This window comes from Chiloscyllium plagiosum, unplaced genomic scaffold (assembly GCF_037043375.1).
Source record: "Chiloscyllium plagiosum isolate Xiang-an unplaced genomic scaffold, Cpla_swu_hap1 HiC_scaffold_17, whole genome shotgun sequence".
NCBI lineage: Eukaryota > Metazoa > Chordata > Chondrichthyes > Orectolobiformes > Hemiscylliidae > Chiloscyllium > Chiloscyllium plagiosum.
The window spans coordinates 34531519-34556332 of NW_028270155.1; the positions used below are offsets into that span (position 1 = coordinate 34531519).

A 24814-nucleotide genomic window follows, 5' to 3' on the forward strand; every position below is an offset into this window, starting at 1 on the left:
AACATCGATTCTCCTGCTCCTTTGATGCTGCCTGACCTGCTGCGCTTTTCCAGCAACACATTTTTCAGCTCTGATCTCCAGCATCTGCAGTCCTCACTTTCTACTAATTTGTGCACAGCAAGCTCCCCTACTCTGTAATGTGGTAACCATCAGATAATTTGTTTTTTGATGCTGGTTGAGGGATAAATATTGATGATGATACCAGGGATAAATCACTTCCTCATCTTTGAAGTAGTGACAAATAATTCCAATACAGTATTGGAAGAGTAACATAATTAGATATCAAAATAAACAACTATGTTATTAAGATATGGTGGATTGTCTTTAAATAATTGTTTGCTAAAATATGTAAAGATTAAATAGGGGTTTTGCAAATATAGATAGTTATTGTATTGTAAAATTATTTAATAAGGCAGTAAAACAGACAGATTGGACAATTGGAGTACGAGTAGATCTAAGCATAAACAATTGATAACAGTAAAAATAACCTAATTCATTGTTTTTAGCTAGGAATATTTGAAGGATGGTGTGATGCTGAAGAACTTCATGCTTTTCTCCACAGCTTGATAAAATAGCACAATTCATTATTGGGCACCTTGTACTATAGTAACCTATAGAACAGTGAAAACTTTTCAGAATTCAACCCCAGAGTTATCAACCTCCCACCCAAAAAAGATGAGGTACACAAGGTAAGGTTTGGAAGAGCTCAACTTACAGTTGGTAGTGAACAGGTGGATTGTCAAGAACAGATTTGTGCTGATTTTGGTCTAAAACCCTTGGGCAGTTTTGAGACATTGAGAAGAAGCAATGCACCAAAAAGAAAGAAATGAAAGGAAGAGAAGTGCTTTCTGCACACGCCAACTGTCCTGCCCAATCTCAACTGGTATAATGCTACCTATCATAGCCATATTTTATTCTGTTTAAGCAGTCTGTTAAACTCTATGTTACCAGCATAGATAAGTTACACATGATACTAAATGTCAGAGAACTGAAAAGGTAACAATTATGCTTAAATATTTCATTGAATAGTGTTTCTGATGTTCTGCTCCTAAGCTGGAAAATAAATTTGCATCTGTCACTCAGATAGATGGATTGTCACAAAATAAGAATGAACAGAAATAAAATAATTTAGAGAAACCTGATATCTCAAAGGAGACCAGATCAAAACTGAGATAATCTCACCCAATTGTATCCAAAGGATGAGTCAGAATTAATTTTGAAAAACATATCTTAGAAATCTAGAATCTTCAAAATACCAGCAAGTAACAGATGTATTAAGCCTTTTGAACAGTTGGAAAATAATGCCCAGCAATTACCTGGTGCTTATATACTGAGTATACACCAAAACAGGCTTCAGAGTTTTTTTTCCAAGATGGTCCAATTAAAACAAATGATCACATTTGAGCCTGAACTTAAAGTCTTCCTGCATTAAACTGTCACTTATCTGAATCCCAATATTCTTCACAACATACCCCACTTTTTGCCAACAATAAACATATAATAAGCATATTGCGCTCAGTCATTTGACACATATAAATTTATTTGCATCAAGATCCAAACTTTGTTACAAAATTTATAAAAACAAATCTACACAATGTAGACTAAAGAATAAGCAAACATTTACAGTATCACTGTTTAATAGCAGAGCATACTCATGGATATGAAAATCCATTTTACAAATTAATAAGAATATTGCATCACAGACCCGCACAAAATGTCTGTAAAATCATTTTTTCCCAGTTTTAAACAAACTCTGTGAAAATATCTGTCAATTGGAACTGGAACAGTTGAACTAGTTCCATGACAAGCAGCCAAGCTTAAGGTTGAGAAGGAAAAGAACAGTTACAGGAGAAAACTTTGAGCAGAATTTTCCCAGCCTAAATTAGTCTACAACACATCCAAACCCAAAGGAAGGCAATGACTGTGGTGGAAAGCTTTGATCCAAAGCCATCTTCTCCTCCAAGCTTGCCACACATACAATGGATGGAATTTTCCCAATGTCTGAAAAATGTGGGCAAATGTGAGTAAGGTGAAAGAATTCGCCAAGAACGAGAAAATGAGATTCTTGACATCAAGGAAAAGAAGTTCAATTTTCCCCTTAAGATTTCAATGACTAGGTGATAATTTCACTCACAAGTAGCAAGGGCATTTTGCACACATTAGTATTTCATTGTTAACTAATCTTGCCTCATTTAGATGTAGGTTGCCAGCCCCCAAGTATCAGTGAGAAATTAGAAGGTGCCAATTCCCTCTTTGAAAGTCAGAGAAGTAATCTGGCAGCTGCAGTTTGCTGGCATCTACTCCAGGCCACTATGTTGACCAGTATTTCCCAAAACCTCAGGGCATACTCCATCAGCAGTAACCACCTCCATCCACAGAGAATCATACAGTACAGAAGAGGCCCCATGGACCATCCAGTCTGTACTGCCAAAAAAATACTTTAAATCTACACTGGTCCCAATGTCTAGCACTAGGCCCATGGCCTTGAATGTTATTATAATTCAAGTGTTCATTCAAAATTGTCAGGTCACCTACCTCAACTCCTTGGCAGTGCATTCCAGACCCCCACCATTCTCTGGGCAAAAAAAACAAATCCTCAGTCCCCTCTAAGTCTCCTGCCATTCACCCTAAAAGTCTGCCCCTCCCCTTGTTATTGACCCTTCAATGAAAGAGAACACTTGCTTTTTATCCACCTTGTCCATGCCCCTAATAACTATATATACCTCTATTTGGTCCCATGTCAATCTTTTCTGCTCCAAAGTACACAACCTGAGCTTATCTAACATCAGCAAAACACCAGCTTAGCCATATTATCATGGCATTATGTGGACTAACCTATCAGCACGTCGTAACTGCACTTTGGAGCTTGCCGACAACTTACATTGCCATTTTGCAGTCAGGTTTAGGCACCCAACTCATGCATCAGAATAGAGTACATCTCAGGTCTCTTAACGTGCTTTCTTTTCACTCACTTATTTTGACATTCACAGCATCTCTCCTTTGCCTTGCCTTCTAGCACAGACAGAAAGCCAGGCAGCTTGTCATACTTACTAGCACTGAACAGTCAAGTGGACGTGTGGCTATATGGCACTGTGCCATTGGGTGGCACGGTGGCTCAGTGGTTAGCACTGATACCTCACAGCATCAGGGACCCGAGTTTGATTCCAGCAACTGTCTGTGTAGAGTTTGCACATTCTCCCCGTGTCTGCGTGGGTTTCCTCCAGGTGCTCTGGTTTCCTTCCACAGTCCAAAAATGTGCAGGTCAGGTGAATTGGCCATGCTAAATTGCCCAGAGTGTCATGTGCATTAGTCAGAGGGTAATGGGTGTGGATGCGTTACTCTTCGGAGGGTCGGTATGGACCTATTGGGCTGAAGGGCCTGTTTCCACACTGAAGGGAATCTAATCTAAATCTATGTCTAAGTCACACCTGTAGCTTGGACCAGAGGCTCATGCAGCAAACAGACTGCACATACTTCAACCAAATGTACATGTCAGGAAATCTAAGGGGGTGGTCTTTAGTCTAGCACAGGAGGACTATCATCTCTCCTCAGTCAGGAATGATGATGAGGTGTCTGGACTGAGTGAGTAGGAAGTGCAAAAGTCATGAAGGGTTAGTAATTTGGGAGATGGAGGTAGGTGAGAGCCATTGAGAGAAGATGCTGCATTCAGTTTAATTGCGTGCACGAGAGTATTAGATCATGGACCTTAGTGATGGGTTGGTGCAATAGCAGAGTTAGAGTGAGTGTGAGGTAGCAGAAAAAAAGATGGTAGCATGCACCTTGCATTGCACTGAAATATATTAGCCTATTCATGGCTATTGGTTCCTCCCAACAGTGGATACAGTAGGAACCTAAATGTCTACTTCAGGCCAAGTTGGCAGCACCTGGCGCCGAGATCCCATCTAGCCATTCTGGGAAAACAGAGGATAGCTGCCTTCTGCAATACCTTATCTACCAGGACTTCCAAATCCCAGTATGCAAGATGCTAACTTGCCTCTCTCAGCTGTGTCATTTGGAATTGCATAGCAAAACATTAAGTGGAATTCATAGCTTGCAGCATTTGAAATGATGTACAACTGGTGTTTAAACATGACATTCACAGTGTGAATGTCATAACATCCCAGCAATGGTGAGCACTTTCACTGCCCTGAGCACAAGACTATGCAGAAGTAGCATCACGGGAGCCTGATATGTATTTATAAGTTGAGCAGCGGAGAATTGCATGGAAAATCACCAGGGCTCAAAGAGAAAAGCCGTCCATGAAACTCTCTAAAACTTAAACTTTGCCAAAATATGGAAAATTACAATGTTATATATGATGCTAAATTACTTGTACCCTGATCTTAAACTATTACTTTCTGAAAGATAGATATTTGAATTGCATTTGAATGATTTAATAACATATGCTTCCATTGTTTTTCAGCAATGTCTGTTCACAAATATATCATTTATTCACTGAAGTAGTGGGCAACATAGGAGCAGGGAAAGGCTATTCCATAACAAACCTGATCCGTTGTTCAATTAGATCATGGCTGCAAATCTACCTCAATGATATTTTCTTACATCATCCCCATACTCCTTAATGTCATTAGTATCCAGAAAACAATGGATTCCTGACTTGAATATACTCACTGATTAAGCTTCTACAGTCCTGTGGGGGAGAGAAACTCCTCCTCAATTCTAGACTCACCAGTGAGAGGAAACATTCCATGCCATTAAGAATTCTGTAAGTTTCACTGCAATCACCTCGCATTCTTCAAACCTCTAGAAAGTTCAGGCTCATTTTCCTCAATCTCTCCTCATAAAATAATCCCACCAATCCAGGGATTAGTATAGTGAACCTCTGTTGCACTTCCTCTATGGAAAGTATATCCCTCCTTAGATAAGGAGACCAAACTTGTACAAGATATTCAGGTGCGGTCTCACCAAAAAACTATATAAAGCAAGTGAATCATGTTGACCGCAATATTCAAATCCTCTACAGCAACAAAGGTCAACACACCATTTGCTTTCCTAATTGCTTGCTGGAACCAAATAAACTTATTTTTGGAAGCTGGTGAATCATCTTTACCTCAACATGCAAATCCCCTATTGCAACAAAGGTCAACATATCATTGGTTTTCCTAATTGCTTGCTGGAACTACATGATAACTTTTAATAAAGTTACAATCAAGGACACTTTGGTCCTAATGCACAACACTGCTGAATCTTTAAGAAATATTCTGTTTTCTAACAAAGTAAAACACTCCATACTTATTCACTTCACATAACTTGCATGCCCACCTAGCTTCGTCTTAATACCAAAACTGGAAGTATTACGTTTGATCCCCACTTTTAAACAACTTCTGCAGGCAGTTATAGCCAAAGCACTAATTTGTGTAGTATCCCACTAGCAACAACTTGTCATCCTGAGAATAACTCATTAATTCTTATTCTCTTCTTTATTGTCAATTAATTAATTCTCTACCTATATCAGTGTTTTATGCTGAATCTCATGTGCTGCAATTTTGTTTACTGGTGTGGGATTTTATCAAAGACTTTCCAAAAATCCAAATGCATCACATCTATTAGTTCTCCATTGGGGTCAGTCTAACTCAATTGGCTGGACAGTTGACTTGCAGAAATGTGGTGCTAACAGCATGGGTTCAATCCCCACACTGGCTGACAACAAAAGATTTTCTTTCTCAACCTCTCACCTCACTCGAGATGAGGTAACCCTCAGATTAAATCACCACCAATCATTGCTGGCTAATGAGACAGCATCCCTATCGTCTGGTAAGACTATAATGACGTTGTGATCCTGTCAAATATGATTTCCTTTTCACTAATCCATGCTGATGCTCATTACTTTCTCAGTGTCTAGCTATTATATACAATATAATAGATTCCAACATTTTTCTCACTGCTGACAAGAAATAAGTTATCCATTTCCCCTATACCTTCCTTGTGAAATAGTGGGCTTAGAATTGCTACTCTGCAGGAACCATTCCAGAATATATAGAATTTTGAAAGATAACCACAAATGTATCTGCTTCATCTACAGTTACCTGTTTAACAATCTGGCACATTGTTTTTGTAATCCAAGTGATTTATCAACTTGCAATCTTGATTTTTCTGTGTCTACAGTCAAGTCCTTCTGTTTGCATATGCAACCTTTGTGAATTTGGTTATCCATGCAAGTTCTGCTGGAGACAATCTCATTATTTTGAGTCTAGTCATTAATGATCCATTTGGAACCCATTATTCCCGAGTCCACCAAAACTTATCAGTGGTTAAATGGGATCACATGTTAAGGCTACCCAACAAACGCTGCTGGGTTTCTCAGCAGTCTTCAAGGCAATCTGTATTTACATTGGCAAGGGCGTTGTCACTAAAAGCCAACCAATCCCTTCCCTGCCTCCCACATCCAACCCACAATTCAAAGTTTAACTTCTGATGTCTTTGTTCCAGGATCCTATGAAGAACCTGCACCATAACCATTTGGAAAGTCCGATGGTGGCTACATGTGCTTGGAGATTATTTCTTCCAGCTTCCTTACAAAACTGAAGGTAGTTCCTTGCCCATTTTACAATCAGCAAGCAGGTCTAACTTTGAACTTTCTACCAATCACAGGCCACTTTCTTTGGCTAGTTCTATTGTTCTCAACCAATTCATCATGGTCTACATTTCTGCTACCTTAAATGTACAAATATAGCAACCACATTGCCTCTGAACCTTTATTTTAATTTCATCCTTTCAATAGCTGTAATATGCTGAAAAATGTGTTGTTGGAAAAGCGCAGCAGGTCAGGCAGCAGGTCATCCTTGGTGGTGAGGTCTGTTTGGATAGCTGCAATATCCTTTCTATACCAAAATCAAATTCTAATGCACAAATTCTGATGTGACTGCACTAATGATTTATAAAGAGTCAGGCTTATTTCAGCTCATAGTGGACGTTTTAAGATACGTGACATGGTTTTGTTTGGAAAGGAACAAGTTGGTTCTGTGATTTATTCAGTTCCATTTTATGATATTTAATTAATTATTCAATAAAATTTCATTTTATTTTCCAGTGAAATTAAATGTCTGAGCAGTGAGAATTCCTGACTGAATTCCTTGGATTACTCTGGAATACTTATTTTTAAATTACATGTTTTCAAATTGTTTCCAAATTTAAAAATAAAATTCCATCTACAATACTTTTATGTTTCTTAATTCCTAATATCCCTTGCAAGAGTGATCTAGCTGGTTGAAAGAGGTTAAAGTTATAAAGTTACCTATCACAAAGTGATGTTTCATAGTCTCGATTTTTAAAAATATTTTTCTGCTTATTGATTTTCTAATAGCTCCATTGGTGATCTAAGTACCTGTGCTATGTGACTATGAATTCACATTCAGTCAGTGAACCTGACTAGGTCATTTGAAACAGTTTCTGGATTAGTGGTGCTGGAAGAGCACAGCAGTTCAGGCAGCATCCAAGCAGCAGCGAAATCGATGTTTCGGGCAAAAGCCCTTCATTTGAAACAGTGTTAGGTGTGGGATACAATGACAGCTGGAAAATACAACCATATCCAGTCCTACTCTTACTCAGCTTCACTTACTTTTTGAAGCTGAGTATAAAGCAAACCTGGCTGCTTTATATTTGATTCTTATAATCAGGAATTCAGGCACGTTTATTACCATTCAGTTCAGATCTAATTCAATCAAGTGGTGTATTGAACATGGGGCCTTCCCAACCTATGGTGCTTACTTACTAATTGTGTAAATTTGAGCCATAGGGGAGTATGTTCCATTGACCTGAAGGCCAACTGTTATCTGAAGCAACTCATTTTACCGGGCTTGTAAATACAGTTGTTAATAAGGTTTAAATCTGAACAGGGTTTGTCAATTACCTGCGATTTAATTCACAGTCAAACATCCTTGTTTAAAGTACCACCTTCATGAAAATATACTTGGGAAATCTATTATCATTTGTTTATAGACTGTAAATAACAAACTGTTTTCAAACACAACTTGAGGTTTTCAGGCTTTTCTACATTTAGAAACAATAAAAACCTTTCTCCACATTATTTTATGGTAAATGATACTTGAAAACATACATGATTTAGAAATATTAATCCAGAGAACTAACAGGCTACTGCATTCAGCAACAATTTCAGTGGCAGGGGCTATGAAATGAGATTTGGGATCGCCATGGGAGAGCCAGGTCATCATGGGAGCAGTGGGTCCAAAGAGAACTGGGCCACCACGGTGTGACATTGTGTGGGAATGTGGAATGGGACTCATACCACTGTGAAGGAGAGAGGAGTGTCAATAAATGAGAGTCAATCCTATGCCTTAACAACATCAACAGATGCTTGAGTGCAATCTGTTTCTTTGATTTCCTAGGCACTGAATAATAGGGAAAAATTTACCAATGATGGGAACCAGCTTCAGCCATGCTTCCTGCCACCAGGAAGTCAGTTAAAATATTCAAAGGTCTTATAAAAGTCAATTTTTCTGGGCATCACCATTTTGGCAACAGCAAATCAATGCTCCATTGAGATGGACAACAGACAGGAAGGACAGACCCCACAGCCCTAATGATGACTGGAGATACAAAGAGATGCTGCCTGTGAGATGAGCGAGTAGCTGCTGAGATGGATACATAGGTTCCCTCCCCACAAATCTTTCCACAAAACAAGCTGAGAGGTGAGAAAATACCAAAAGGCAAGCAGTTTCAAACCCAGTTTTTAGTGAATTCCACAGCGGCCATCGGTTGAAATATGTCTCACAAGAGAATCAAGGTAAGTGCTATTTAAATCCAACTCCTCTGCTCAGCAAGAACCCACCCTTCCCTGGTGATCAAGTCTTGGGACTAACCTTTTTCTATAAAGAATTACTTCTTCACTAAAAGGACATAAAAGATGTTTGGTCGGTTAGCCATTAGAATAACAATTTTTAAAAAACATCTGGATTTATAAAACTTAAATATCACTATCTGCTCTGGTGGGATTCAAACCCATGTCCAGAGAGCATTCGCCTAGATCTCTGGTTTACAAGTCCAGTGATAATATGATATAAGCAACATCTCTCTGTTTTACTGACTGACGCTTTTCAATGGTCATGTTTATTAATTATTCATTTAAATGCATTAAATGAAATTCATTGTTTTGGTATTGCTTTAATTTCCCTGATATTCATGTTTACAGTTGTGAAGCTTTATTTGTTTTGAAATATGCTGATTCCCCAAATGACAGATAAAAATTAAATATGGGTTGTCTATGCAAAACAGGTTGGGCAGACTTGATCTGCAGCTATTCTGTGACCTTTACAAAGTAACAGGCCAGCTCCCCCTACTTGATTTGCTGTAATTTTGAGACCCTACAGGGTGGAGAAAAGCACCACAGATGTTCTGCTTACTAAAACCTGGCAACCAAGAGGGAGGTGTGCCAAAAGGATAATATCAAAATACTTTTTTGTGGTGGCAGTCATGCTACTCCAAATTTCACATCAATAATTTGCAGCACAAGGTTACTCTTCATGACATGATAGGCCTTCACTTCCCAGACTTCAATTCTTGCTGGCTGGCTTAGCTTGTGCATCATAAGATATTGTCAACCTGTATTGATATGGTGCAGTGGAATGCTCTTCCTTCATTTAGGTGTCTGTCCTATCTATTACATTGTCCAGACAGTCAATAGAATAACCCCCAAGGTATTTAATCTTCAGTTTGCTAATAAATCTTTCTTCCACTGCTATTTCAAGATAATGCTTGCTATAGAAAGATTGAAAGTAAAAACAAAGGGCTAAAAGGCCAAAATAATTGCGAAGCCATTTTTAAAACTAGAGGGTTTCTTGAAAGAAGCAGGATAATTTGTTATGTTATTCAATGCCATCGCTGAATCAGAAATGGCGCAACAAAATTTAATGTGTATATTTCAGGAAATAAACAAATGTTGCACCTATTAATTCAATTACTCTTTTAAATGCAGAATGATGTAAACTTTACAGTCAAATGAGTCAATTCTGTCAATAGTCGTAGGTTTATAATAGCCTATTGATAATGAGAGAATTAGAACTGCTAAACTTTAATTAATTCCAGTTCAGAGTTTTTAACCTATTCTAACTGTTTAACTCATAACTAATTTTGGTAATGTGGACAAAGTGTAGTAGTCATAAACATTTATTAAACATTAGTCTATCTGAGGAAATTACAATAATTTCTGAATAGTATGGGCAAAGATTTGCTGAGGTCCACAATAACATTTGACCTGGGATATCAAATTCATAGATCCACTGTTAATGAATTTAATTGCTAAAATTGAGTATTCAAGCAATTTATTTGTATTGCTGTAATAAAGCATACATTTTTCTGGGCAAATCACAACAGTCAATTATTCAGGTAGAGGGAATAGAACAGAGTTAGGTGAAGTTAGGTGAGTACTGAAGTCAATTTTAAGGAGAGAAAACAAGAACTCAAATTTGGATATGATGCAAATTAATTATGTTATTTTTGAGCAAGCCATCATTCATCTAGGAATAATTTTCAATTATCCAATAATTGGAAACCTTAGCTAACTAAATATGTAAATTATAACCCAACGCATATACAAAAGGACAGAACATTATTCATTGTTTAAAATTGTAGAAGTAAAAATATGATTATATTTTAATGTTTAAGTGGAATTAAGTCAGTGGCTGAAGAATTTTTCCAAGTGTGTTTCAGCCATAACAGACAATTTGTTGGATGCAGTCAACTTAAGTATTTACTTACAAAAACCATAATTCTTTGTTCTCCTTGCATATAATGGGTTTGACTGTATTAACGTATTCAAGCAGCAATTTAGTTCTAGAGAATATTTATCTTACATTGTGAGATTGCAAGTCAATGCTTCACATTGAGATAGCTGCAATGCCCTCTGACTGATTACAGAATAGCTAAGCCAATGTTAGGAACTGTCAACATGGGTTCAAAAACAAATCAAGTTAATGGACTGAATTGTTAAATGTAACCTCAGGATTATGCCCCAAAATCATGATTATCATAAAAGCAATTTTTCTACAATGCATCCAGTAATACTAATTGTTATGACACAGGATAAACATCCCCCCCCACCCCCCGCTAATTTAAACTGTAACACATAAAAGATTTACCCCGTGCGGTTGTGAAAATTTAAGAGGCCAAGAACTCACTCAAAGGTCACTATTTAAAATAAAAATTAACAACTTTATTCCTTGAAGTATAACAGAGAACAACTCTTTACAACTCCCTTCTCTACCCTATCTTTTACCTTCCCTTTCTACAATATTAATCTGATTTACTAAAAACTCAAATTTCAAAACTAGCCAGCTGATGAATTTTCTCTTTGGATCTTCCTCTGTCTTCTTTTCTTCTTTTTGAGGATTTCTGTTTCACAGGTCATTGATTGATAAAGGTACCTTTAAGAGAGCTATTCTCCAGGCAGTTGGCAGTTGTTGGTGACTTGGCAGTTCTCTATCAACTGTTCAATTTTCCCTGGTCTCATGCCCCCAAAGCATCAGATGGTGTCACTGGCTTTTAAGATTGTCAATATACTAAATTCAAACTTGATTGGAGTTTGGCATTTTTTTGGGTATAATTTAAACTGATTGGCCTAATTCAAATTTGTTTTGTCATCTTTAGGCAACCAGCTACCCTAGCTGCTGGACCACATGTTACATTATAACGTGTTCAGAACATTTGGTGCTGTCAGGTAGTTCTGCTAGCTTTTAACTTTCTTGAAGGTACAGTACACCCACATCTTCATAAACATAATCAGGACAAGCGCTTTCCCATAGTGGGTTGATACCATAAGGAGTCATAGAGTCACATAGCACAGAAACTCTTTGGCCCAACTCGTCCATGCTGACCAGGTCCCATTTGCCTGCATTGGTCCATATCCCTCTAAACCTTTTCTAAACTTTATAAACTTCTATAAAGTCACCTCCTCAGCCTCCTACACCCCTGAGGGAAAAAGTCCCAACCTATCCAGCCTCTCCTCATAACTCAAACTCTCCTGTCTCGGTAACATCCTTGTCAATCTTTTTTGCATCCTTTCCAGTTTAATAATATCCTTCCTGAAGTATGGCAACCAGAATTGTATACAGTACTTCAAATGTACCCTTAGACAAGGGAAGGATTGTGATTTCTTCCTCAAAAGCAACTTGCATTTATGTAGTGCCTTTTACAAACTCTTGACATCCATGAACAATTTATGGCTAAGAAAGTGTCATTACAGTACTGTCGCAATGCAGGAAGTATAGCACAATTTGCACACAGTTCTCACAAACTGCAATGTTACAATAGATAATCTGTTACAGCAATATATGTTGATGAATTAATGTTATTTAGGACACTGAGATAAACATTTCTGTCCTTCCTTAACAAATCATCAGATCTTTTAATTAGATGGAGTAGGCGAGGCTTTTACTTAATAATTTCATCTAAATGCTAATGTCTCTGACATTGTAGCACTACCTTAATACAGAAGAGACAGATGTGGTCAGAACTCTATACAGGAACTTTAACCACATACTGTATAAGTATGGATTTGGAGCAGGAGTAGGAAATTCAGTCTACTGAGTCTGCTCTGCCATACAATAAGTCCATGGCTACTCTGAATGTGGGTCTCAAGTCCATATTTCCTGGTACTCCATATATTATTTCATTGCCTTGCTTGTCAACAATCTACCTACCACTGCCTTAAAAATATTCAATGTCCCTGTCTTACCTGCTCTACACCATTCCAAAGAATCAGTCAAATTAGACTGTTTCTACTGCATTGATATTCCCCAAACTATAAATAGTTGTATAGATGTGGTCTCACCAACGTTCTGAACAACTCTAGAAAGCATCCCTACTTTCAAAGCATCCCTTGCAAAACAAAAATTGCCTTCCTAATCACTCTTTGTACCTGTGTACTACCTTTTGGGGACTCAGGTGGTTTGTGTACTACCAACTAAGCAAAGGCTGGCTCTTACTTATAATGGGATACACCATGCCTGTTGTCAATAAATCCTGTCAGTACAGTTTTACTTCCATGGAAACATCTATGGAGGTGGATATTGCAGAATCATATATGCTAATACAAAAAAAATCAACAAATGTCAAGAACACCTTTAGAATTGGCTATAATGCAACTCAAAATTAGCCCCAATGTAAGCCTCCAATATGTCAAAAACAAATAGTTACACTGCAGTGTAACACAACATATTAAAACAAGATCTATGGTGCAGCATTTCATCTTTTCTGTTGAAACAGGAATGCCGAAGTTAAAACTAAGTGTGGTTTCCTGTAGTGGTTAATGTAGGCATCTCCAAAGACAGGAGTGAGTGCTAAAGGTGCAAAGTTTATTTCTAATGGGATCCACACTATTATCCAAAAAAAACTAATTTGATTTTTGATACTTTAATTATTTTTTTCCAATATTATTTAAATATTATTTCTGGAGCATCCTGTAATTCTGCCTTTCTAGCCATGACTGACAGATATTTCAATTATAAACATTTCATTGTGAAGCCTCAATACAACTTTGTATGCTCCAATTACTTCCATTGTCAATTAACCACTGACTAATACTGTTCATACATATATCAAAAATTGTAGAATGTGTCCAGAAGCCGCATTATTCAAAGTTTTTCTCATGCTTACCATGTTTATTCCATAAAATCTTGACAGAATGTGTTTTATCCCTTTGACACAAATTTGTACTGCATTGATTGTTACTGATTTGTTTACATAACTGCATAACTCAAGATAGACTGCTGGAAGAGTGCTTAAGTGGATATACTGGGTAAAACATGGCTGTGAACAGGGATTAAAACCTATGGATGCAACATGCATGCAAAATTTGCTTGATATTAATCACAATATAAACAAAAGAGATCTACAGTACCCACTGGCAACACTGGAAGGAAGGGTTCATGCATTTCCACAACAATGATTACTTCTTAGTGATTTTCAACCATTCAAATGTGAACGTTGGCAATTTTCTGTCCTTATGCCCGGCTGCTTTTATACTTTAATCTGTTGGACAACTTCAAAATAAAGTGTGAAGCTTTTATGTTTACATTTGCCACACAACAGACTTGTGAGGAAAGTTATAAGTCAGAATAAAAGGGAGAGCCGCAATGGATTCTAAACTGGTCAAGAGAAACAAAACAGTGAATAATGGTTAAAGCGTATTTTTTGAGCTGGAAGGTTTTCTATGGAGCTCGCCCAGGGCTGGTATTGGGACCCTTGCTTTTCCTTATACATATAAATGATGTAGATCTAGGCATGGATGTGACAATTTCAAAGTCAGTGGAGGACAGAAAATATTGGGGTATTGTAAACTGTGGAGGATATATTGTTAAATTGTGAAACGGACAGTGTAGAACTTCAAATGGACATTAATGGGGAAAATAGGTGGCAGATGAAGTTCAATATAGAGAAATGTGAAATGATATGTTTTGGTACCAAGAACATAGAGAGGATATGAAAAAGTATTACTCTAAAGAATGTGCACGAGCAAAGTCACCTGGTTGTGCATGTCCATAAATCATTAAAGGTGGCAGGATAGGTAGAGAGGGATGATAACCAAAGATACAGTATTCTGGTCTTCAGGAAGGATGTGAATACATTGGAGAATGTACAGAATAGATTTACAAGAATGGTTCTTGGGATGAGAAACTACAGTTATGAGGGTAGATTTTAGAAGACGGGACTGCTTTCCTTGGAGAGGCAAAGGCTAAGGGGAGATTTGATTAAATTTTCAAAATCATGAGGACAGTGGACAGGGAGAAGCATTCCCATTCATAAAAGGAATCTAAGAGTGTTTTGCAAAAGAAGTAAATTCAGTTGGTTCTAATATAATGTGATAGTTCCGCTCTTGTGCAATTCCACATTATAAGAAGATCGCATAATAGCAGCTCCATTTAAACTAATGGGGTCAGAATCACGTTATAGCCAACACAGGTAAGGAAAGTTCGCATTCTACAAATAATGGTCTAAATTCTTCAACTGTGTTAAAGCTAATTTGCATTGAAGAAACATGTATTGTAGCATAACTGGTTGGTAGGTTAAAAGTTTTTTTTCACACAGTGAGTGATTGGAGTCTTGAATGTGCAACCTGGAAATGTGATGGCAGCATCAAGATTCAATTGATACCTTCAAGGGGACACGAGATGCTTATTTAAATAGAAATACTGTGCAGGGATACAGGGAAAAGGAAGATGACTGGCACAAAGTAAAAATGCTCAGAGAGCTGGTTCTGACATGATGTGCCTACACCCTGACAATTCTAAGATTTCAAGAATAGGGCAATTCTAATGGTATAAGCTAGAGTGAACATTTCACATTTAATGGCGATGCAATTATTACCTTGAATAGTTTGCAATTGTTGGCAAAACAATAGGCAATTTTATTTCCACTTTGATCCAAGTATACAGAGTTCTGTGCAAGAAGAAAACATAAGTAAATTCAATTGAAATACACCACTTGATTGAATGATCACATAGTAGATTAATTAATCGCTCTGGCTGAGAGATGGATAAACAAAATAAATTGGTTTTTTTTCGAAAACATGGCTTTATCATGATTTCTGTTGACAAACAATGTGGGGTTGTCACACATTTCAAAATATTTTACTCCCATCTATTGTTATCATCTTTCCTCAAAGATCATCTCTCTTAAACTAGGAGATGAAACAAATATTTTAATAAGATATACATTTAAATGACGAATTTGTTAACTTAAATTCATTCAAATTGTAAATGGTATTCTAAGTTTGTGTATTAGTTGTCATATATTTGCTGAAGGATTCAAGTTTGAATTTCATTACAAATCAGACTGTGAACAAAAGAAACATACAAACTAAGGACAAAACAGCAGCATTTCAAATATTATCATTCAGAGAGATCATGGCTGATCTGATAATCTTGAACCCAACCTTTCTGCCTTTTCCCTGTAACCCAACGTGCACTGAAAATAAACAATGCCTTCCTGTTTCTTTAGGCCTTCTGTATAGGAGGCAGTTAAACTTCATAAGCTGCAAGAACAGAACTTACATCTGTTTCATTTTGACACAATATGTGTAATTTGCAGACATTATGCTCCTGATATCGTAAAGTAAATAATTTAAATGGAAGTCAACTATTTTCTTGCAAGTAAGATACAAGACATAAACCATGGCAACTTCACAACTCCTACTCAAAGGGTAATATTATCTGTCTGGACTTCCTCATATTGTGCAGTCCTGCTAAATGATTAGCACAGCAATACTCAAAAGTTCTATTTTCTCCTGTTGAATCATAAGCTGAACTGATGCATCCTTGGGTCAAGTGAAAAACTGTCTTTGCTCCTAGCTCTGAATTTTAACCACATTAGTGTGAAGATGATTAAGGAAACATAATGGGTATGTGAGGATGAGTAAATCGATGGGGAAAACAGGGTGGTGCAGTAATTGTTACAAGGTCAGCCAAGTGGACCTCACAAAATATGAGTTTCTTATTGGAGCTGTTAATCTGGTACAATCAGGAGCTCTGGCTGAGAGATGGAAGCAGAAGTGTCAAAGGTTCTGTTCACTCTGACAGCTGACTCTGAGGGAGCTGGATCAGTGTCAAGGATTCTTCACATGTAAATAAAGGGTGACTTTGTGATGGGATACTGGACTCTGTGGAGCTATTTCAGTTGTGACAAGAGAAAAAGAATGCTCCTGAAGAAATTCACGTGCAAGTCTTCTGTGAGTTGGGGTAAGCATTTCGGGAATAATGCCATTATTTGGAAACATGACTCATTTGATCCTGCCATCAAGGACAGGGCCCAGGATGAGGAAAAAAAAAGAAATAATTCTCCCGACAGCTTGTGGATCTGCAGCATTTTTACTGAACTTTTCCTGAGGCACCAGATACTAAAAATTTCAAGATTGATGGATTTAGTTAAGGAATATTATGACCAAAACCTCTTCTAATTCTGAGATGCTACTGATTTTATTCGGCAGTTTGAGAATCAGGGGAATCCATTTCGGGATTTTTGGAAGAGGTTACAACGACTGGAAGATCAGTGTGACTGTAGCTTAACCCTTAATGAGATGCTGAGAGACCATTTAGTGCATGGGATTAATAATGTAACTGTGCAAAAGCACCTACTAGTTGAAACCCAACTGCACTTCGAACAAGCATTATAACTGGCTTTGACATTAGAAGATGCGGCAAGTGGAGTTACAGGACATGGCGATGGAACTGGACACCCTCGCCAGGCTGACTGAGCTTGCAGGACACTACATGATTAGATTAGATTAGATTACTTACAATATGGAAACAGGCCCTTCGGCCCAACAAGTCCACCGACCCGCCACCCACCCCCCTACATTTACCCCTGCACCTAACACTACGGACAATTTAGCATGGCCAATTCACCTGACCTGCACATTTTTGGACTGTGGGAGGAAACCGGAGCACCCGGAGGAAACCCACGCAGACACGGGGAGATTGTGCAAACTCCACCACAGTCAGTCGCCTGAGGCGGGAATTGAACCCGGGTCTCTGGCGCTGTGAGGCAACAGTGCTAACCACTGAAGGCAAATGCAAGACTCAAGACATATCCTGAATACAGGGACTTCAGGTCAGTCCACAACAAAACCTCAAAGCAAACCTAAGCCTCAGCCAAATGGGTTAACATTTTCTTTAGGGTCTGGGCCGGCATGCCGTTGTAGTTTCTGCTTTTATGTGGACTCAGGACAGCATAAAAGCCTCACTAGACCTGAACTGAGTAAGAAAACCTGTAGGCCAATATCCAGGAGAGTGGTCACTTTGGAAAGCCCACCTACATCTGGCTTGGACCAGCTAAATTGCTTAGCAACATCCAAATCAGAACCAGTCAGATAGTTACCCAGTTCTAATGGAGATTGATAACAGCATGGCTTTATCAGTGTTACAAAACCACTCCATACCAATCATCATCCAACAGTCTGTCGGAAAGAACAGTCCAAACTATGAAGGCAGGCTTACAGAAATAGCTTACAGCTTTACTTAATACCAAACTGTCACAGCTCCTACTTGTTTACCGTTCTACTCCTCATGCAACTACAGGGATAGCTCCAGCAGAGTTGCGAGTGGGGAGGAGTCTGCGCACCAGGTTAAATCTCATCTTTCCGGACCTCTAGGGAGAGGGTGAAATGGCATCAGGATCACAAATGCCGGATACGAGACTCTGTCAGCAAGATAGTTTACTTCAGGGGACAGACTTTGGTGCCGAAACCAAAGAAATGGCCCTGCATGGGTAAGATGCATGGTTGACATGAGGTCATGTTGAGTGATGTACAAAGTTTGGGTAGCTAAAGTAGTCCTGAACACTCATGTGGAATACATGAAAGCTGCAAACTTACAAAGGGAGCAGGAATAATACCCGGCCCTCAGAACAGCTGGAAAGGCTGTCAGAACTTGTGGGTTCACCCCCTCGATCTAACATCAAAGAAACCTCAGAGTCTGAGACAGACAAGGTGGATGTCACAGCCTCGATACCTTTATTGCCTGAAGAAGAGTATGAATTTCTTCCAATATGCTCCGGGCACAAGAGGTGGGCTATGGTCTAGTACATGCCGTACATATCTGAGGTTGAGTTGAAGGAACCAGACCTGGTGCAAAAGTGCCTCAGAAGAGACTATAAGAAAAAGAACAGGCCTATGTCTTTGGACTTACAGGGGGAGGAATGTAGTGATTTTCTATGAGGTGCAATTAGCTGACCTCATTACAATGAGTTTCCTGATTGATTTAGATTTTGATTTTACTGTCATGTGTTTCCAAGTATAGAAGAATACAAATACAGTTAAAAGTATTTAATGTCACCACACACGGAGCCACCTTAGGTACAAAAAGCTTTGATACAAGGTTGTAAAAGAAACAAAGTTTAAAAAGTTAAGCATTACCTTCATAGAATAAGTAGAAAAATAAAGAAATAAGGTAATAGTTACCATTAAAGTTCTACCTAATATAAACTAGAAAAATAATGGAGCAAATTTTTAAGTTGAGAGTGTGGTGCTGGAAAAGCACAACTGGTCAGGCAGCATCCGAGGCACAGAATTGACATTTCAGGCATAAGCTCTTCATCAGGAATGACTTGTGCTTTTCCAGCACTACACTCTTGACTGTGATCTCCAGCATCTGCAGTCCTCACTTTCCCCTTTCTTAAAGTTAAAAGTTCACAGTCTTTTATGAGCCTTCTGCTTATCTTGCTCTCTGGGAGCAAGCTGCCTCTTCTCGACACTGCTGCCACAGATGCTGGGGGACCTCCCTCACTGCGTCTTCTTCCCGCATTGGGCCACAATACCATCTCTGATGCTGCTGCAGAAGCTGCTGCCTCCGCAGTCTCCTCCTACTGTTTCTGGAACAGGTCTTTGCAGGGACCACTCGCATGCCGAGGTACGGCCACACTGAGCCAAGAGATCATCCAGGCTAAGTGAAGAAAAACAAACAAAAGAAGAAAGACAAAGAAGAGCAGAAGAGTTCTGGCTGAAGCGTACTACTTTGCCATCTCAGTCTTAAGCGGCTGATAACCTAGTCCAATCAGGGAGTCATGGCTGACAGATATAAACAGGAGTATTAGACATTCAGTTCAGAGAGAGCTGGCTCTGAAAAACCAGACCAGTGTCAAGTACTATGCACATGTAAATAAAGGGGGACTTGGTGACTGGAAAGCAGCCTCTTTGGAGTTATTTCAGTGGAGCATATCTATTCACCCTCAATTCCCTAAATACTGCCACTCTCCCCAAGCATCGCCTTGATTACGGACTAAATATGTGCAGATACGATTTTGTCTGAAAACAAGTTTTTAACTGTATAAAGAGTTTCAAAATGTATAAAAAATTATAGAGAACAGATTAGCAGAGTAGTGTTTGTGTTCAAAATAAAATGTACAATAAATATACTAAAATCAGAACAAATTAAGTACTATTCATTCAGTGGATTAGACAGGGACTGAATAGTTACAGAACATTAACTTATTACCTTACTGTTTTAATTGCGTGAGATTGATATTGACCAGACTACTGAAAAGATTAATTTGTAAAAGTTATCAGTATGCAATTAAATGATACCATGGATTTTAAAAAATGCGAGTTTACTGAATTGCTGCATAGAGTCAGAGAGTCGTAGAGATGTACAGCACAGAAACAGACCCTTCAGTCCAAACTGTCCATGCCGACCAGATATCCCAACCCAATCTAGTCCCACCTGCTAGCATCCAAAACCCTTCCTGTTTATATACTCATCCAAATGCCTTTTAAATGTTGCAATTGTACCAGCCTCCACCACTTCCTCTGACAGCCCATTCCACACATGTACCACCCTCTGCATGAAAAAGTTGCCCTTTAGGTCTCTTTTATATCATTCCCTTCTCACCCTAAACCTACACCCTCTAGTTCTGGACTCCCCTTACCCAGGGAAAATACCTTATCTCTTTACCCTATCCATGCCCCTCATGATTTTATAAACTTCTATAAGGCCACCTCTCAGCCTCCAATGCTCCAGGGAAAACAGTCTATTCAACATTTCCCTATAGCTCAAATTCTCCAACCCTGGCAACATCCGTAAATCTTTTCTGAACCTTTCAAGTTTCACAACATCCTTCCGATAGGAAGGAGACCAGAACTGCATGCGATATTCCAACAGTGGCCTAACCAATGTTCTGTACAACCAGTACAAGAACTCCCAACTCCTGTACTCAATACTCTGACCATAAAGGAAAGTATACCAAACGCCTTCTTCACTATCCTATCTACCTGCAACTCTACTTTCAAGGAGCTATGAACCCGCACTCCAATGTCTCTTTGTTCAGCAACACTCCCTAGGACATTACCATTAAGTGTATACATCCTGCTAAGATTTGCTTTCCCAAAATGCCGCACCTCGCAGTTATCTAAATTATACTCCATCTGCCATGTTTCACTTCACTGGCCCATCTGATCAAGATCCTGTTGTAATTTGAGGTAACCTTCTTTGCTGTCCACTATACCTCCAATTTTGGTGTCATCTGCAAACTTACTAACTGTACCTCTTATGCTCACATCCAAATCTTTCCTATCAATGATGAAAAATAGGGGACCCAGCACTGATCCTTGTGGTACTCCACTGGTCACAGGCCTTCAGTCTGAAAAACAACCTTCCACCACCACCCTCTGTCTTCTACCTTTGAGCCAGTTCTGTATCCAAATGGCTAGTTCTCTCTGTATTCTGTGAGATCTAACCTTGCTAATCAGTCTCCCATGGGAAACCTTGCCAAGCGCCTTACTGAAGTCTATATAGATCACCTTTACTGCTCTGCGCTCATCAATCCTCTTTGTTGCTTCTTCAAAAAACTGTATCAAGTTTGTGAGACGTGACTTCCCACACACAAAGCCATGCTGACTATCCCTAATCAGTCCTTGCCTTTCCAAATACATTTACATCCTATCCCTCAGGATTCCCTCCAACAACTTGCCCATCACTGACGTCAGGCTCACTGGTCTATAGTACCCTAACTTGTCGTTACCATCTTTCTTAAACAGTGGCACCACGTTAGCCAATCTCCAGTCTTCTGGCACCTTACCTGTGACTATCGATATTACAAATATCTCAGCAAGAGGCCCAGCAAACACTTCCTTAGCTTCCTACAGAGTTCTAGGGTACACCTGATCAAGTTCTGGGGATTTATCCACTTTTATGCATTTCAAGACATCCAACACTTCCTCCTCTGTAATGTGGACATTCTTCAAAATGTCACCATCTATTTCACTACATTCTATATCTTCCATGTCCATCTCCATAGTAAACACTGGTGCAAAATACTCATTTTATATCTCCCCTATCTCCTATGGCTCCACACAAAGGCCGCCTATTCTCTCCCTAGTTAAAAATCACACAGCACCAGATTATAGTCCAACAGGTTTAATTGGAAGCACACTAGCTTTCAGAGCGATGCTCCTTCATCAGGTGGTAGTGGAGGGTTCAATCCTAACACACAGAATTTATAGCAAAAATTTACAGTGTGATGTAACTGAAATTATACATTGAAAAATTGATTATCTGTTAAGCCTTTCATCTGTTAGAATACAGTGATAGTTTCACTTTTTTCCAATGTAAATCACAAAACCTTCTTTTAAAAGGTTGTATTCTCGGGTTAGCTGTTAACAATGGTGATAGCTAGACAATATGTTGAAGATGTTGGCCTCCTGTGTTCTCTGTCTATGCCATGATGTTTAGATTGATTCTAATCTAAAAAGTGAGATAATGGAGTTTTACATAAATTCATGCAGTTTTTGAGCTCAGAGTTCTACATGAATGCATGCAGTTTTTGAGCAAAGTACAATGTAACCTGCAAGTACAAATTCACCCCACTAAATATATGTGTGCATGTGGGTCTTTGTCTGTCTGTGTGTGTGTGTCTGTTTGGGTTGGGGGTTGTGAGTGTGAGGAAGTATATGTGTGTGTGTGCAGTGAGTGCAGAGTGTATTAAGTCTGTTATGGGGTGCATGTGTGAGTGTGGGAGTGTGTGTGTCTGTAAGGGTGTGTATGGATGTCTGTGTGCGCGTCTGTGTGTATGTGTGTCCATGTGTATGTGTGTATAGGGGTGCCTGTGTGTGTATGAGAGAGTGTGTGTGTAGGAGTATCTGTGTGTGTGTATAGTGCAATGGTGGTCACCAGTAATGTGACATGAACCCAAAGTCCCAGTTGAGGCCCTCCCTATGGGTACTGAACTTAGCTATCTGCCTCTGCTGGGCCACTTTTCTCTGCCTTCTGTCCCGAAGTCCACCTTGGAGGATGGTCACCCGAAGGTCCGAGGCTGAATGTCCTGGACCACTGAAGTGTTCCCCAACTGGGAGGGAACCCTCCTGTCTGTTGATTGTTGTGCGGTGCCCATGTCACATTACAGGTGACCATCATTGCACTATACACACACACAGAGACTCCTACACACACACTCTCACACACACACAGGCACTCCTATACACACAAACACATGGACACACATACACACAGACGCGCACACAGACACCCACACACACCCTTACAGACACACACACACACTCCCACACTCACACATGCACCCCCTCACAGACTTAAGACACTCTGCACTCACTGCACACACACACATACACTTTCTCACACTCACAACCCCCAACCCAGACAGACACACACACACAGACAGACAGACAGAGGTGGGGTGAATTTGTACTTGCAGGGTTACATGGTACTTTGCTCAAAAACTGCATGCATTCATGTAGAACTCAGAGCTCAAAAACTGTATGAACTTATGTAAAACTCCATTATCTCACTTTTTAGATTAGAATCAATCTAAACATCATGGCATAGACAGAGAACACCTTCAACATATTGTCTAGCTATCACCATTGTTAACAGCTAACCCGAGAATGCAACTTTTTAAAAAAAAGGTTTTGTGATTTACACATGAAAGAAGTGAAACTATCACTGTATCCTAACAGGTGAAAGGCTTAACAGACAATCAATTTTTCAATGTATAATTTCAGTTACATCACACTGTAAATTTTTGCTATAAATTCTGTGTGTTAGGATTGAGCCCTCCACTACTACCTGATGAAGGAGCATCGCTCCGAAAGCTAGTGTGCTTCCAATTAAACCTGTTGGACAATAACCTGGTGTTGTGTGATTTTTAACGTTGTACACCCCAGTCCAACACCGGCATCTCCAAATCATATTCTCTCCCTAGTTACCCTTTTGTCCTTAATGTATTTGAAAAAACCCTTCGGATTCTCCTTAACTCTATTCGCCAAAGCTGTCTCATGTCCCCTTTTTGCCCTCCTTATTTTCTTCTTAAGTATACTCCTACCTCATTTATGCTCATCTAAGGATTCACTTTAATTAAAAAGAATTGTTGCTAATATAAGCAATATATGATACATGTGATGGTATGAATTATAATCAAGCATAAACTGCACTTTAGTTTTAATGCAACATTTTAAATGTAAAATATGATTATTACCCCCAGGACAAATACATGTTTCTTGAATAAAATTTAATCATAAACATGTCAGCGTTCACATGGATAAATCTCAACACTGGTGTCCACTTGGAATATATACTTCAAGCAAAACATGACAAGATAAAGTTTGAGAGGAAACTAACACTTTTTTAAAGGTATTGATGCATAACCTAAAAATGGATTGAAGAGACAAACAATGTTATTAGAACTGAGACTCTAACATTGCTTTATGATTTAATAATTACAGTTATAATTAAATAAAAATACAATACAGAAATGAGGAGAAATTTGATTCTGTGCAGATAGATTAAAAGCTTTAGCCATCTCAGGCAGCATCACTGTCTTCATGGCTCTTGTGAATAAGGGATTTGATCAGTGAGGGGTTGACAGCCAGAATGTTTGTGATTATAGTCACGTTGTGGTTAGCAAACAAGCAAACCATCAGAGTGCATGTACTATGAATCCAGCATGCCGGCATAACTACTTGCATTTATAAGCTATCTTGGCTGCAACTATACCGAGCATCCCCATGGAAAGCATTTATCCTTCAATAAAATAACTCCTTCATGCAGTGAACTTCAATTTGCCAAGTTTGAGCTGACAACTGTTGCTCTTTGATAACCTAGCGTTGGTTACTATTTGATTTTTACTAATTCATTTTGATTTTTTTCTTGAAGGGTTGGTTATTAATCAGGAAATTAAACGTAATTACTGTTTCTTCTCACTTTGCCAATGTTGCTTTAAGTTGCCTGAGTTGGTGATTGTGTATTTGAACTGCTGAAATATATAGCTGGAGGTAAATCTTTGTCCAGATCAAAGCATTCAACCTCGATTTTCAGCAGATGGACAGTGGTAGTCAGGA

The 24814-nt window shown here is 38.9% G+C and overlaps 1 protein-coding gene across 8 annotated transcripts in view; it reads right to left on the reverse strand.

Annotated features, from left to right (window-relative positions):
• The window catches only part of znf469 (zinc finger protein 469), a 1011390-nt gene that overhangs the window by 110828 nt on the left and 875748 nt on the right, over positions 1-24814 (reverse strand). For 4 of the 8 annotated variants that reach the window (XM_087995825.1, XM_087995827.1, XM_087995826.1 and 1 more), the window contains one exon: positions 15340-15411. The exons of the other annotated variants lie outside the window; for them this stretch is intronic. The gene's annotated coding sequence lies outside the window, so the exon portion shown is untranslated. The remainder of the gene's footprint in view (positions 1-15339; positions 15412-24814) is intronic. 8 annotated transcript variants of the gene reach the window in all.